Below are 14,693 nucleotides of genomic sequence, written 5' to 3'. Positions count from 1 at the left end.
CTGAGGAGAGTGGAACATGCCAGAAATACCTTGAGGAGGAAGGGAGAAAGTAAGAAGCAAGGGCATCAGAGGGGAGTAACGGCATCTCTGCTGGCTCCACGCTGCTGGGCTTCTCGAAGAGGGGGGACCAAACTGTTGAGTGTGGGTGTTAAGGATAGGGCTTGAGAAACATCTCCTCAGGGGAGTGAGAAGGTCTGTTGTCCCAGGGGCCCCAGTGAATGGCCATTTGCATTGTGACTTTGCAGGTTTCCACTATCTCTAGGTAGACAGAGTCAGAACTGAGTTAGATCATAGGACACCCAACTGATGTCACAGACTTGTCTGGTGTGGGGAAAACCCCACATGTTTGGTGACCAGGAGCGCCAGAAGGGAAGTGTTCTGTGTAAAAGTAAAGGAGACGCTACCGTAGAGAACTGGGTTTTCCCCTACTCAGGATGACTACTGGGTTTTTCCAAAATAAAGAGAAAGGAAAAAAGAAACACTTTGTAATCTATACAATACCTACGAAAAAGAATTTACTGGAGGACAGAACCAACAAAGTCATGAACCCAGTGCTGTTACAGAGAGGTCATAAATATCCTTAATGTTGCTGTGACAAGGTGTGCTGATTCTGTTGTTCCGTCTTATTGAAATGGTTGTAAACAAATGGTTGTAAAACAAATGGTTGTAAAAATTTTCCCCAAATCATTTCTGCCTTGGCCCCTTTCCCTATTTTTTCCATAAAAAAGTTCCTTCTTCATAAATTCTTCCTGTAGGGGCACCTGGGTGGGTCAGTTGGCTAAGTGTCTACCTTCAGCTCAGGTCATGATCTCAGGGTCCTGGGATCGAGTCCCACTTTGGGCTCCCTGCTCAGTGGGGAGTCTGCTTCTCCCTAAGCACAATCAAATCTATGCCCCTCCCCGCCCCTTGTGATTTCTCTTTCTTTCAAATAAATACACAATCGTAAAAAAATAAAAAAATAAATAAAAATAAATTCTTCCTGTAGAGATTTGGGGCCCCTGATCTCCATGGTTAAGAGAGGGCTGCTGGGTATTAAATGTGAAATAAGTTCTAACACCAGTGTGGGTGCAGGAAAGTTCCGGAAAGTTGCCTCTGCCCTCCGTCTATACTTGCACATCAATGGAAGGGTAATGTCATTAGAAGAGATCATTCCAGAATGGCAGGTGTGGCAGTCAAGTCACTTTCCTGCCTTGCCTTGACCACTAGGAATCATGCAGGAAAAACAAAACGGAATTTTTGATCCTTTTAGTGTGGTTCCCACAGAAGTTGCATCCGTTGGAATCAAAATAGGAACGTAAATGAATATAGGTGCCCCCATTGCCTCCCTGTGGGAGGGCCCTCACATGGGATTTTGCAGTTGAGGAAACCGCACCAGTCCCTTTCCTTGCCCAAGGCTGTGTGTGGGGAAGTGGCCCAGCCAACCTCTAGACCCGATCCATCCACCTCCTATGTTCTGTCCTTTGCCGCAGGCTGCTGTGTAAACCCAGGCTGCTAGGGAAAATGGATGTAGGTGTTCAACATTCAAGGGTTAAATAACATTCAGCCTCACAGTGAGAAAGGCCCTCTTCTCTTTCATCTTTCTGATGAGTAAAAAACAAAGTCTTTGTTAGGTTTTTATGTGTCGCTGACATTCCAATATTTGTGTATCTCCCTTTTTAGCCACTTCGTTTTGTTATTATTATTATTCATTTTATTTGTAGGGTTACCTTAAATGTGTGGCAAGTGTTATTTTCTATTTAAAGACACGGAGTTTAAAACATGGGTTGATTTAAAGAAAGATATTAGGTAAATTACAGAGCATGTAACATAGATAATGCAAAACCATAGTGTGAGTGGTGGGGACACAGGGTGGAATCCTGGTAGGAGAGCTGGCTGTGGGCCTGGCCTCCCCCACTGCCGTGCTCTGCCTCTAGCCTGCATTTCCTGTTGAGGGCTCCTTCCATACCAGCCTGCTACTGTACTTCCCGGCTTCAGCTTCCTGTAGGTCAGCTTAGGATTGGCCCAGATGGTCTCCAAGGCTCTCTTCCTACTCTCAGAAACATTCTGTGGATGGCTATTTTTGCTATGTATTTAAGCACCAGGGCCAGCCCTATTAGGAAAGGCCATTAAGCACAATCAAATCTACTAAGATGAAAATACTGGTCCCCACCCACACACCACCTTCTTTAAATTCATTTGGCAAGTCCAGAAAGCCAGCAATTAGTAAGTGGGCCCAATCACTATAACGAGATCTGCTCTCAGCAGTAAAGGAGAAATTCCTGCACTGACTAATCTGGTTAATGGAGCGGTTAAAAGTTCTACAATGCTGAAAATATTCCTTTGGGGTCATTATAAGCGCAAATAAAATGGACCCCTACTAGCAAGTAACAGTGGCAGGTCACATATGTGTATCTTTCTACTTCGTTTTTTGCAAAAAAAAAATTTTTTTGGCTTCTTTTGAAATAGATGCAATTGACCTAATGCTAAGTTTTGGTCTTTGAAGGCAAATGAGGTAGCAGTTATGATTAGGTAGGGAAAGTCCAATGATGGGTTGAGTAACTGCAGAAACTGCTACATATGTATAGAAATTTCCAGATAATCTAGACAAGGCTGGGGAGGGGGAGGAGCACACTGCACAGTTTTTCTAAACAGTAGCTCTTTTTTTTTCTGGTCTGTTTTTAATTGTCTGGTTTTGGTTAAAGAGCCCACATGGTATGCTTGTTAAAGCACAGACCCTGGGGTCTGACTCAGCTCTTGGACTTAGAAGTGTGACCTTGGGCAAGTTACATAGCCTCTCTGCACTTCCATTTCCTTATCAGTAAAATGGAGGTAATAATAGAACCTGCTTCACAGAATTGTTGTGAAGATTAAATGAATTAACACATTAACGTGCTTAGAACAATGCCTGGCATATAGCAAATCCTTTATGTATGAGGTACATTATTATTATTGTTATTACTGTTTGTAACACAGCATCAAATCTCCCCTCTAAGTTGCCTTTGTAAATACCACACACCTGAGAACTCTGTGTCTTCTGAAATCGTGTTACCTTATACAATATTAAATGTACATTTCAGTGGACATCAAGCAAAATTGGCAAGCTTTGGGGAGGATTTTGTAGATGGAAGAAGTCCTAGATGTCATGGAATCTAAAGCCATCATTTTATAGGTAAAGCAACTGAGACCAGAGAGGTGAGGTGACTTGCCCAAGGTTGCACAGCAAGTTGGTGGCCAAATCTGAATTAGAAAGAGTCCAGGCTCCCACCTTTTGTATCTCGGGGGAACTACTTTTTATTTTTTTTTTAAAGATTTTATTTATTTATTTGACAGAGAGAGACACAGCGAGAGAGGGAACATAAGCAGGGGGAGTGGGGGAGGGAGAAGCAGGCTTCCCGTCGAGCAGGGAGCCCGATGTGGGACTCGATCCCAGGATCCTGGGATCATGACCTGAGCCGAAGGCAGACGCTTAACGACTGAGCCACCCAGGCGCCCTCGGGGGAACTACATTCTTAATGGGTTCTTAGTGTTTCCACTATGAAAAGCAATTGGAAACCAGGAATCAAGATACTTGGGGGTCTCTCACCCACATCCTGCCACAGACCTGTGTCAGATTTCCTCTCATTTCCTTCAAAGCTGGAAGAGGTCTATGCCTACATTGGTTTTCTTTGATTTGTTTGTTGACCACCAGGCAATACTTGCTCCTTTCCAACCACAGCCGTATTTCCTTTTAATGAACCCTCCACCGCTGTGTGAATTCTTGGGGGCAACTGTCAAAGTGCCTGTGTCACTCTGGCCAACCAGGGTCCATGGAAGCCACTGCACTGTCTCTGACTAATTCTTGAGCAGAGTGACATGGGCTGGGAGGCCCTGGCAGAGCTCACTCATTCTCAGGCTTTCTGGGTGAGGTAGTTGAGTGCCCCTGCTGCGTGTCCTGGTCCTCATTCCAAGCCAAGTCTTCTAGTCTTTAGTGGGTTCTATGAGCAACCCAACAGACACCTCAAAAAGGCCCCTTGGACTTACGTCAGCCATATTTGATTTCTGTTGCTTGCCATCAAAGAACCTTGACAGATACAACTTAACTGGTTGCCTTTGGCTTTCAGAGCCATTGGGAACTGGCAGGTAGAAGGAAGGTCGGGGATGCGGGGAGCAGGAACTGCAGGGCATGCTGTCGAGATGTCTGGGGAGAAGGGAAAGAGCTGAATAGACCGAAGACTAAGGAGTATCTCCAGATCAGCCTGGAGAAGGCTCAGCAGCTGGAACACTGGGAAATGGGAATTCTGTCAAGCAGAGAAGCTGGCCTATTTAAGTCCCCAAGAGTGGGGTAGGGCAGGTGGTATGATGCAGCTGACAACTCGGGAACAGGAAAACAGGAAATAGAGAGAGGGAAACTTCCCAGGACTCGTTCCTCCTTCAGGAAAGTCCGCCAATGGCCACAGCAAAACAACCCTGCCCAGGGAGCCCTTGACAGGGAATAAAAACGTGGTTTTAAGGACCATCTTGACAATAGAAGTTAAGTATTCATTTCTTCTTTCTTTCCTTCATGTAACTTGCATTTACTAAGCAGCTGCTACAGGCCAGACATGGTGCTGGATGCTGGGGCATGGAGCTAAACCCACCATCTTTCCTCTCATGTGATTTGCAGTCTAACGAGCAAGAGGGCCAAGAAAGCTACCATCACAGCCAGGGAGGGGAGCACCCTGAGGAAGGTATGTGTGTGGACAGGCTGTGAAGGATAACACAATGATTCGTACAAGAAATCATGTGATGGCAACATTCATCTTCAAAGCCAGAGGAGGGTATGTGAAGATTCTGGCAGAATCCCAAGCCTGTGACCTGTAGCTTATCTTTTCCCTAATGCCGGCTCTTGTCCCCTTCTGGGCATTGGCATGGAGGAAAGGAACATGAGTAGGCCACATTAGGCTTTGCTCTGGTTCCCAAAGTCCCGATGGTTTAACACCCAGGCCCCCTAGGGATGAGCACAGGCACCCAGTGGGTCCTTACTACCAGAGTATGGTCCATGGACCAGCAGCATCAACCTGTGCTAGGAGCTTGTTAGAAATAGGGAATTCCACGCCCCACCCCAGACCCACCGAACCAGTCTGCCGTTATAACAAGGCTCCCAGGTCGTTCGTAAGCATGTTAACATTTGAGAAGTGTTAGTTAAACCCTTAGGTGAAATACTGAGATATTCATTTAAGGATGGGTTATTTGGAAGGACTCAGGACAGGAGCCCAGCCATGCCAGCCAAGAGTGGTATGTAACCAGTGTCCTTGTGACTAGCGGGGACAAGGGCCGAGGGGTGAAGGAGGGCAGGAAGACTCAGTCAAGACACATCCTGTGGGTTGAATGTCATAGACTTGTCTGAAAAGATGCAGGAAGCCAGTTCCATCTATTTATTTGGGTCCTTTCTCTTTTCTTTTTGATAAGCCTGGCTAGGGGTTTATTAATTTTTTTAATTCTTTCAAAGATCCAGTTCTTTAGTTTCGTCGATCTGTTCTACCATTTGTTTGTTTGTTTGTATATCATTTATTTCTGCTCTAACCTTTATTATTTCCCTTCTTCTGCTGGCTTTAGGCTTTATTTGCTATTTCTTTTCTAACTAGTTCCACCTAAATTTCAGATAAACAGGGACTTAATTTTCAGTTTATTAGTACATCCCATGCAATATTTGGGACATAGTTATACTAAAAAGTTATTCATTGTTTATTCAAAATTCAAACGTAACCAAGCATTCTGTACTTTTAGTTGCCAAATCTAGCAACCCTAGTCTACCAGGACCCAGGTGTTACCTCTCAACACCTAAAAGAACTTCAAACTATTAAAACAAAAGGATTAAAAAGATCCAAAATGACAGAATGAGTGACTTAAATTTAGGGATGTGTGTATAGTTAATTATAACATTTTCAACCCAGATATGAATGCAGTTGAATCACTAGCTTCTCCCCACAAACACATAAGAGCCAGAGGTGGCAAAGAGCTTGGTAAGTGGTATTGGAAAAATAACACTGTATCTCTACCTACTGTCACGTGGACTGGACACCCACAAGTGAAAGATAGACTTAAAAAATTAATAGAAGAAAAGGCAGGAGAATATCTTTGTTACCCAGATGAAGGAAAGAATGTCTTCAATTAAATTTTAAAAACACAGACTGTTGAAAGAAAGAAAGAAGAAAGAAAGGAAGGAAGAAAGAAAGAAGGAACGAAAGAAAGAAAGAAATGAAAGAAATTTTAAAGAAAGAGAGGGAAGAAGGAAGGAAGAGAGGAAGGAAGAAAAGAAGAAAGGAAGGAAGAAAAAGAAAAGAAAGAAAGAAAAAAAAAAAAAGAAAGGACTTGATTACATTAAAATGAAGGATTTTCTTCCAATAAGGGACACCAAGGACAATAGGGGAAGGCAAAGAAAAGGTGAGAATATTTCCCAAAGACAAATTAAGGATTAATTTATAAACGTTATGTGGAACTCTTACAAATCAACGAGAAAAAAGACAACTGTCCTCATTTTTTAAAAATGGGCAAAGAATATGAACAGGAAATTTCTAGAAACAGAATCTCAAAAAGCTAACAAACATATTGAAGAGATGCTCCAATTCAGCAGCCAGTCATTAGAGAAATGCACAACTAGATAACATTAGCACATCATTAGCTTGGCCCAAGTGAAATCAAGCCATGGGAAGTAGTAGCAGGGACAGGACAGGGGGTGAGGTGGGGAAGGTTCTGCCTGGCTGGTGGGAGTGGATAGCTACTCTCAGGGAAGTGCATGTACCCATGGCCAGCCTCTCATGTTCCAGTTCTCACACAGGTCCAGAGGGGACAGCACAGTCCTTTGTGGAGGGCTGTCTACACCTCCAGAGTGGCCATCACTGGGGCAATGGACACACCACAGAAAGTCACATGAAATTCCAAGCAGTGGTCAGACACACCCAAAGTAAAAGGATGGATCTTACAGAGCACTTGGTGAACAAAGCAAAAAACAATGAAATCTAGAACACACTTCCATCATATGTGTTTTAAAACATAAACACTCCGTAGAAAACATATTTTTAAAACATGAACTATAAACAGGATAGGAGGGTTGTATTTGCTTGGAAGGAGAACTGGGAGAGGGATGGGAGATACAGAAAATGATAAATGAAAAATAATACTAAAAAGTAGTAAGTAAACAGCAAACAATAAAATAATAAGTAAAGAAGAAAGAAGAAAAATGTAAATAAAAGAAAACAGAACCAGCCATGATAAAGTAGCATGAAGTGAGGGGATGATTGGCTCAGCCCTGTGCACCTGAAGTTCAAGAATAAACACATAAATCTATAAACAAGTAATGACAGGTGTCTACAGTCACTGTCCTGGTCCCCTTTGGGGCTGACTCCGAGGTCCTCCCTTCTCCCCAGGACTTGGAGTGCCGGCCCCCTGGACCTGGTGCTCGCTTCTGTCCAGCGTCCAGGTTTTCTGCCCAAGGCTGCTGTACCTTTTGCAGATGTGTGTCTCTGCAGTTTGAATGTTTGTGCTTGGCCTGGCCCCACTACGACTCAGCTGCTTACATTCTGGGTCTTAATCAGTGGGTTTTGACCAGAGAAGAAGAGCACCGCTAAAACTCTCCTCCTTCCCTGACATCTTCCTGCAACCTTGGATCGGGGAGGGAGTCTCAGCATCTCTATTGGAAAGTATACCTTGGGTGGCTCTCAGGAGCTTTGCAGGTTGAAAACTACTGATGTTGAAAAAAAAATTCCGTAAGAGAGCAGGTTATAAAATTAGCACATAGAAATCAATAGCCTTTAAATACACACATATGTACGTATTTATATTTATATACATGAAATATTCAGAGGATATTAAGGAAGAGAAAATCCCCTTTACAATGACAACAAAGAAGGCAAAATATTTAGGAATAAACTTAAGAAGAAATATACAAAATCCCTATTAAACACCTTTGAAACACAGGAAAAAATGTGAAGACATGGAAAGACATTCCTTTTTCTTGGATAGAATGACAACATCATAAAGATGCCAGTTTTCCTTAAATTAATTTATAAAGTTTAAGCAATCCCAATAAAAATAGCAACATGCTTCTTTGTGGAGGTAGACAATTGATACTAAAGCTCTTAATTTGAAAAATGCAAGAATAGCATCGAATGTCTGAGAGGCAAGAATGTCTGACCAGATGTTAAAGCATACCTTTTTAGACAGTGTGGTACTGGCACATAAAAAGACAAGCAGACCAGTGGAAAAGAACAGAAAGGCCCAAAATAGACCCAGCCACATAAGGAATTTGGTATTTGATAAAGATGGCATATCAAATCACTGAGGCTTTTCAGCAAACAGCCCTGGGCAACTGCTAAGTTGTTCAGGAACAGGTAACACAGCTCACACCTTACCCAAGAACAAATTCTAAAGGGATCCGGGATCCAGACGTGAAAACAGGAAACCACACGGCTATTTGAAAACCACTGCTATAAAACGGTTTTCAGGTCCCTCCTGATTGTCCGCTGCTGGGATTTCAACTCTCCAGCAAATTGACTTAAGGCAGAGTGTTCCCCAAAGAACAAATATATTCTGTATGGTTTTCAAGCCCCCTCTGGCACAGCATGGGACAACTCTGTGAGGTACACGATGTATTTAAGCCATATTTGTGGTGAAGATCACTAGCATTCATGGGCACACGCTGAGACTGCACTTCCCAGACACCCTCGCAGCTTCGGGAGCTCCTGGCCAATGAACTGTGGAGGGAAGTGACCTGCATCTCAGCCTATAAAACTCTCCCTTTCCCCTGTCTGCCAGCCAGGTGAAGAGTGAAGGATATCTAAAGGGGGCGTGGAGCCACAAAGGCAAAGAGCTTAGGCTCCTGAATGACCCCGTGGAGCAGAGAGACCCCCACCACCAGCAACTTGCTCTGAGCCATGAAGCAAAAGAGAAATAGTAACCTCCTGCCATGTGAGGCCGCTGAGATTCGGGTTTTGTCTGTTACAGCAGCTGGTGTTCCTTGCTCTGAGAAATATGGTATCTAAACTGTTGCTATCCCAGCAGGAAACCCTTCCGGCCCTTGAAAACCTTTCCCATCTTTCCCGCCTTGGGATATATGTGTAACACGTCAACACAAGAACACCCAGGTTTGAAGCTGAAGAGGTAGGTGTGAACCAACTGCCCTTCTGTGCTCGGGAATCACGAGAAGAGAGGGAGGACCTGGGCATGTGACAAAGGGGAACGAAATGCTTGGAAGAGACAAAATCCTTTAAATTCTGGCACCCGAAGCACAGCACAAAGACCAGGTTCAAAAATGTTGGAAAGAACGTGTGGTTCTACCCCAAAGTTAAAACTCTCTTATGTTTGTTTAGAAATTAAGCCAGAACAGGAGGGAGCACTGCTACAGTCCCCCAAACGGACGTCAGGTCAGGAAGAGAGAGATGGTGGCCTGCCACCAGTCACACAAAGCTGTCACTACGGGCCTAGTAACACTTCCCACTTCTTTGTGAGGGGTTAGAAAAAACATTGTTTTCATGTAGCCAGCAGCCCCACACCTGCTATAATAGGAGCCCTAGTTCTCCCCATCGATGGGGGGGGGGGGGGGGACATGGCCCCTAACATCTTAAATCACTTTCTGAGGGTGATGAGCATAACTTGGCCGACTCCCTGAGGACGGATCAGAACTTGCCCAGAAGCAGGAAGTGGAGGTGGCCATACCACACTGACCTCCCAGAGAGCTAGCTAGAGCTTATGGGGCCAATGGGAAAGGGCACTGCAGGTGAGGGGGGTGGGAAAGGGGGGAAGGAAAAGAGAAGGGGTGACTGAAATGCATCGGCAACATACTGAGGAAGTCTACAGAAAGAAACAGAAGGGGCTGCTCAGACCACATTAGGGATGCCTGCTCCCGCCCCCAAGCGCCCACTGACCTCACTTGATGCGCAGTCTTGGGGGCGGCGTCTAGTGGTCCCTGTGTTACAGATGTCAGCGGTGTTCAGAGTGTGGGGACTTGAGTTGATCAGCGGCACGAAGATGAGCTGGTTAAGTCAGGCTTCCTGGGGTAAGGGAAAGGACAAACCCTTCCTCGTGTCTGACCCTAGAAAAAAGCTGATAATGCATTTATAACTCTCTTTCTAAACACGACTGTGATACGTGCAAATAAAGCAATTCAAAGGGCATGCTAGTGACTTGCGACACCTTGCAGGGAGAAAATGCCTTTAAACAGTTGTGTGTTGGCATGTGCTGCCCTCCAAATCCCAGACGTGCTGTGCATGGTCCAGGGCACGTGACCGGAGCAGTAACACAGAAACTGTTAGAGACACTGAAAGAGACGACCTGCCAACCACTATATTTAAAGTGTTAAGGTCCTAAGACAGCACCAGAGAGAGGCTTTTAGACTTTTACCGTTTAACATGGGGGAAGGAAACGGAACATCTAAGAAACATGAGCATGGATTCATGTCCCCCAAACAAGACAGGGGCATGGTAGGCCAAACTCCTTGCCTGGCCCGTGGGGTTCCTGCGGTCAGACCCTAGCCCTGACGGCTCCAAACTGGTTTCCCCAATTACCACCCTTCCTTTGCTCCAGCCGCACCTGCCATCTTGCCAGTGCTTGACTACTCCACATGGGGTCCTGACCCAGGGTCTTTGCTCATGCCGAGCCCTCCACCTAGAAGTTCTTTCTCCAGCCCTATCGTGGCTGCCCCCCCTCACTCCCTCTGATCTCTGCACAAACATCAGCTCCACAGAGAGCAGCCTGGCCAGACGGCCCCTTCATCCTCTTGGTTTTCTCCCTAATACCTTTACTGTTAAGAATACTTCATAATATATCACAATATTTGATACTAAAATTACATGATTTATAAATATACTTATTATATATTACATCTTTGTTATCTAGAATGGCACCATTCAATATGGTAGCCACTGGCCATATGTGGCTATGGAGCACTTGAAACTATGGCTCGTCTGAAATGAAGAAGGTTGTAAGTATAACATCCAGACTGGATTTCAAAGACTTAGCCTAAAAAAAGAATACGAAGTATGCATCACTAATAATTTTATATGGATGATATGATTGATTACATGAACCCAATATATTGGATTAACCACAATTCATTCTTGAAAATAATTTCATTTACTTCTTTTTACTTTGTCTCTGTATCTACTAGAAAATTTACGATTCCACATGGGGCTTGCATCTGTGACTTTCACTCTGTTTCCATTGGACAGTGGTGATCTAGGATGAGCATTCCATGAGAATAGGGACGTTGTCTGTCTTGTCCTGGCGTTCAGAAGAGCACCTGCATGTAGGACAGCCTTAGTCCACACTTGCTGAATGGAACTCTGTGTTTGTCGAAAACTTCACGAAATGCAGTCTCTCCCTCTGCCCTCAATCTCTGTCTTTCTCTCCCCCGCCCTCCATTCCTTCCCCTCTGACATCATCGTTACATAAGAAACTGACAGCTTTCCTTGTGTGCTTACTGAAGCCCCTGTCCTGATTTAGCCCCTTCTTGGTTAGGTTCAAAAACATGTTTTAAAAACACTGTCTTCTGAAAATATTCTTTTCCAAAATAGTTATTGCATTTTGAATGGCTCATCTTATGGACAAATTAGTTAATCTAAAGATTTTTTATTTTATTTTATTTATTTGACAGAGGCACAGCGAGAGAGGGAACACAAGCAGGGGGAGTGCGAGAGGGAGAAGCAGGCTTCCCGCCGAGCAGGGAGCCCGATGTGGGACTCGATCCCAGGACCCCGGGATCATGACCTGAGCCAAAGGCAGACGCTTAACGACTGAGCCACCCAGGCGCCCCCAAATTAGTTAATCTAATTAAACTGAGAGAACACCTGAAAGAAAGCAAAAAAAACCAAACCAAAACACACACACAAACAAGCGCTCATCCCACGGGAGACAGCAGGGCGAAGCAGCAGGCCTGGGGGTCAGAAAGGTGCCGAGTGCCGCAGAATCAGGGAGGGGTAAGGAGTGAAAGGCGAGTGAAGGGAGGAGTAAGGAGTGAAGGGCAAGCACAGAGAGCAAGCTTCTTCCCAGATTCGGAGAGGCAGACCCTGCTCAGAGCAGCTGGCTAATGCAGCAAATATGTCTACAAAAGAAGAGACACAATCCATTCAGCCATTGCACAGATGTACTGAGCACCTCCCATGTATGTGCCAGCGGCTGAGGAGACAGCCAGGATGCCTCTCTTATTGGAGCTTATGTACTCTGTCTGGAGGAGACAGAAAATGAGCAAATAAGCCCACGATTTAATATATGCTTTCTTTTTTCTTTTTTCTTTTTTTTAAAGATTTTATTTATTTGACAGAGAGAAAGACAGCCAGAGAGGGAACACAAGCAGGGGGAGTGGGAGAGGGAGAAGCAGGCTTCCCGCTGAGCAGGGAGCCCGATGTGGGGCTCGATCCCAGGACCCTGGGATCATGACCTGAGCCGAAGGCAGACGCTTAACGACTGAGCCACCCAGGCGCCCCTAATATATGCTTTCTATCTACCTTACTATTGCCTGCTCAGAGAAGAGAATCCATGCTGTCAATTAATATTAAAAATCCACAGCTTGGGGGATAAAATTGGGCAGTGGAATTTTTTCAGAGACTAATTGTAGGATTTTTACAAATTAAGGACATTTAAAATAAATCTCGGCAAAAATAAAGCCCAGGCTAGATATGAGAATACACAGGCCACCACCTAAAGAGGCACTCAGGATGGGTGGGGAGATTCAGTCCCAGTAGAGCGCCATCAACGTGGGATAGCTTCAAGACTCACCACACACATTGCATGTTGAAACCTGGAAAATGCTAACCTCGTATTTCTAGAGAGGAGAAAACTAATTTTAATACCAGTATTAGCATTAGGACAAAAGTAGTGCCAGATGCACCTGCGGGGTTACTAGAGTTGGTAGGATATTTGGCACAGAATAAAAGAAAGGCAAAACATGACACCCACTGGAACAGAACACGCTAGCCTGAAAAGTCCTTGAACTCCACAGTGTTCCAGGGCAGGAAAACACGCCACTCTCTTTGTTAGCTCTGAGCATGCCTGAGCATTTTCTGGAAACTGCTAGTACTGCAACCCAGATCGCCTGCTCAGAACTGAAAGGAGACAGAAACCAACAGAGCAGCAGCATTGATTTAACTAGTATTCTGCGGTCACTGCAATGCTGGGGCGGGGGAGCCCATCCGCAGGACTGCAGCTAAGGACACCTGACAAATCTATTGTGCAAGCTCTTAGGCAGTGTATAATCGGTCCCCTGGTTTATAAATTACATAATAGTAAATTTATGCTCATTGAATTTCTGTGGGAGGAATGGGTGTGCTATTCACAAGAGGTACCATGTAAAGAAGGAAACACTTTTGTAAAGAATGAGGGTTTGTATGGGTATACGTGTCATTATATCATCTGTGTTCATTCATCCATTCACCAAAGATCTATTAGCACCTTTTACAAATCCGGTGTTGGGGATACAAAAGGGAGTAAAATATGGTTCCTGACTTTAAGAAGACAACAGTCTAGTTGGAGAGATCAACATGTGAGCAAATCATCATGGTACACATAGTATAAGTGCCACAAACAATTTGGACAATTTCTTTTGCGTTCAAAGAAGAGAAAAGAATGAATCCTGCCCAGTGGGGGATGGGAGTCAGGAAAGGCTCCCGGGGGGAGAAGATACTCCACTCAGAGTGGGGTATCAGAGGGTGAGGAGGAGTTTACCAGGCAGAAGAGGGGAGGGGAGGGAAAAACTCACAAGCAAGTCCATGCGCCTGTGTCCTCAGAGAGCTCCGGTGTGAAAGGAGGGAGGAAAGCCAGGTAGCATGAAGTTGAGTGTGGCCTCAGCTGTTACACTGGAAATAGGTTCAGCTGTCCTAAAAAATAAGTCACCAAATAAAAGTGGCTTTAAAAATGAAGTTGTGTGGGGGCGCCTGGGTGGCTCAGTGGTTAAGCGTCTGCCTTCGGCTCAGGTCATGATCCCAGGGTCCTGGGATCGAGCCCCACATCGGGCTCCCTGCTCGTCGGAAAGCCTGCTTCTCCCTCTCCCACTCCCCCCTGCTTGTGTTCCCTCTCTCGCTGTGTCTCTCTCTGTCAAATAAATAAATAAAATCTTTAAATTAAAAAAAAATGAAGTTCTTTCTTTTTTTTTTTTTTCTTACACAATCGTATGGCCATGGGCACAGTAGGGCTAGCAGGAAGGCTTCTCCGTGTGAGAGACCCCAGCTCCTATATCCCCACTATCTTGGTGCCGCCATGCCAGGGGCTGGGCCCTTGTCCACAGGGGCAACACACTCAGTCCTGAGCCTCAGTGCTCTACTCTGGGCACCTCTGCACTCAACCCTTGCTATGGCTGTAATCCCTGGGCACCCTCCATTCACCCCTATGTGGTGCCAGTGTGCTCTCCATTCACCCCTACCTGGTCCCAGCATGTTCTCCATTCACCCCTGCCGCGTCCATAGTCTACCCCTACCACATCTATATCAGAATTGTATATTCACTCCTACCACTTTTATACATTCACATTCCATATTCCATCTGGAAGGGGCATGCAGAGCACAAGCCTCTTCCCTCTAAGGGTACAACATAGAAATTGCACCCATGGCTCACTCATGTGGCATACCAACATGGTAAGAACCTACCTGCAAGGAAGCCTGGGAAATGTAGTTCTTGTTCTGGGCAGCCATATGGCAGCCATCTGCCAAGCTAAAAGTGGGAGGTCCTATTTCCATGAAGGGGAGAGTGGAGACTATAGGGGCTGTTAG

This window comes from Phoca vitulina, unplaced genomic scaffold (genome assembly GCF_004348235.1).
Source record: "Phoca vitulina isolate PV1807 unplaced genomic scaffold, GSC_HSeal_1.0 scaffold13, whole genome shotgun sequence".
NCBI classification, from domain to species: Eukaryota; Metazoa; Chordata; class Mammalia; order Carnivora; family Phocidae; genus Phoca; species Phoca vitulina.
The sequence above is the reverse complement of the archived record's forward strand: the minus strand, read 5'-3'. Positions refer to the sequence as shown.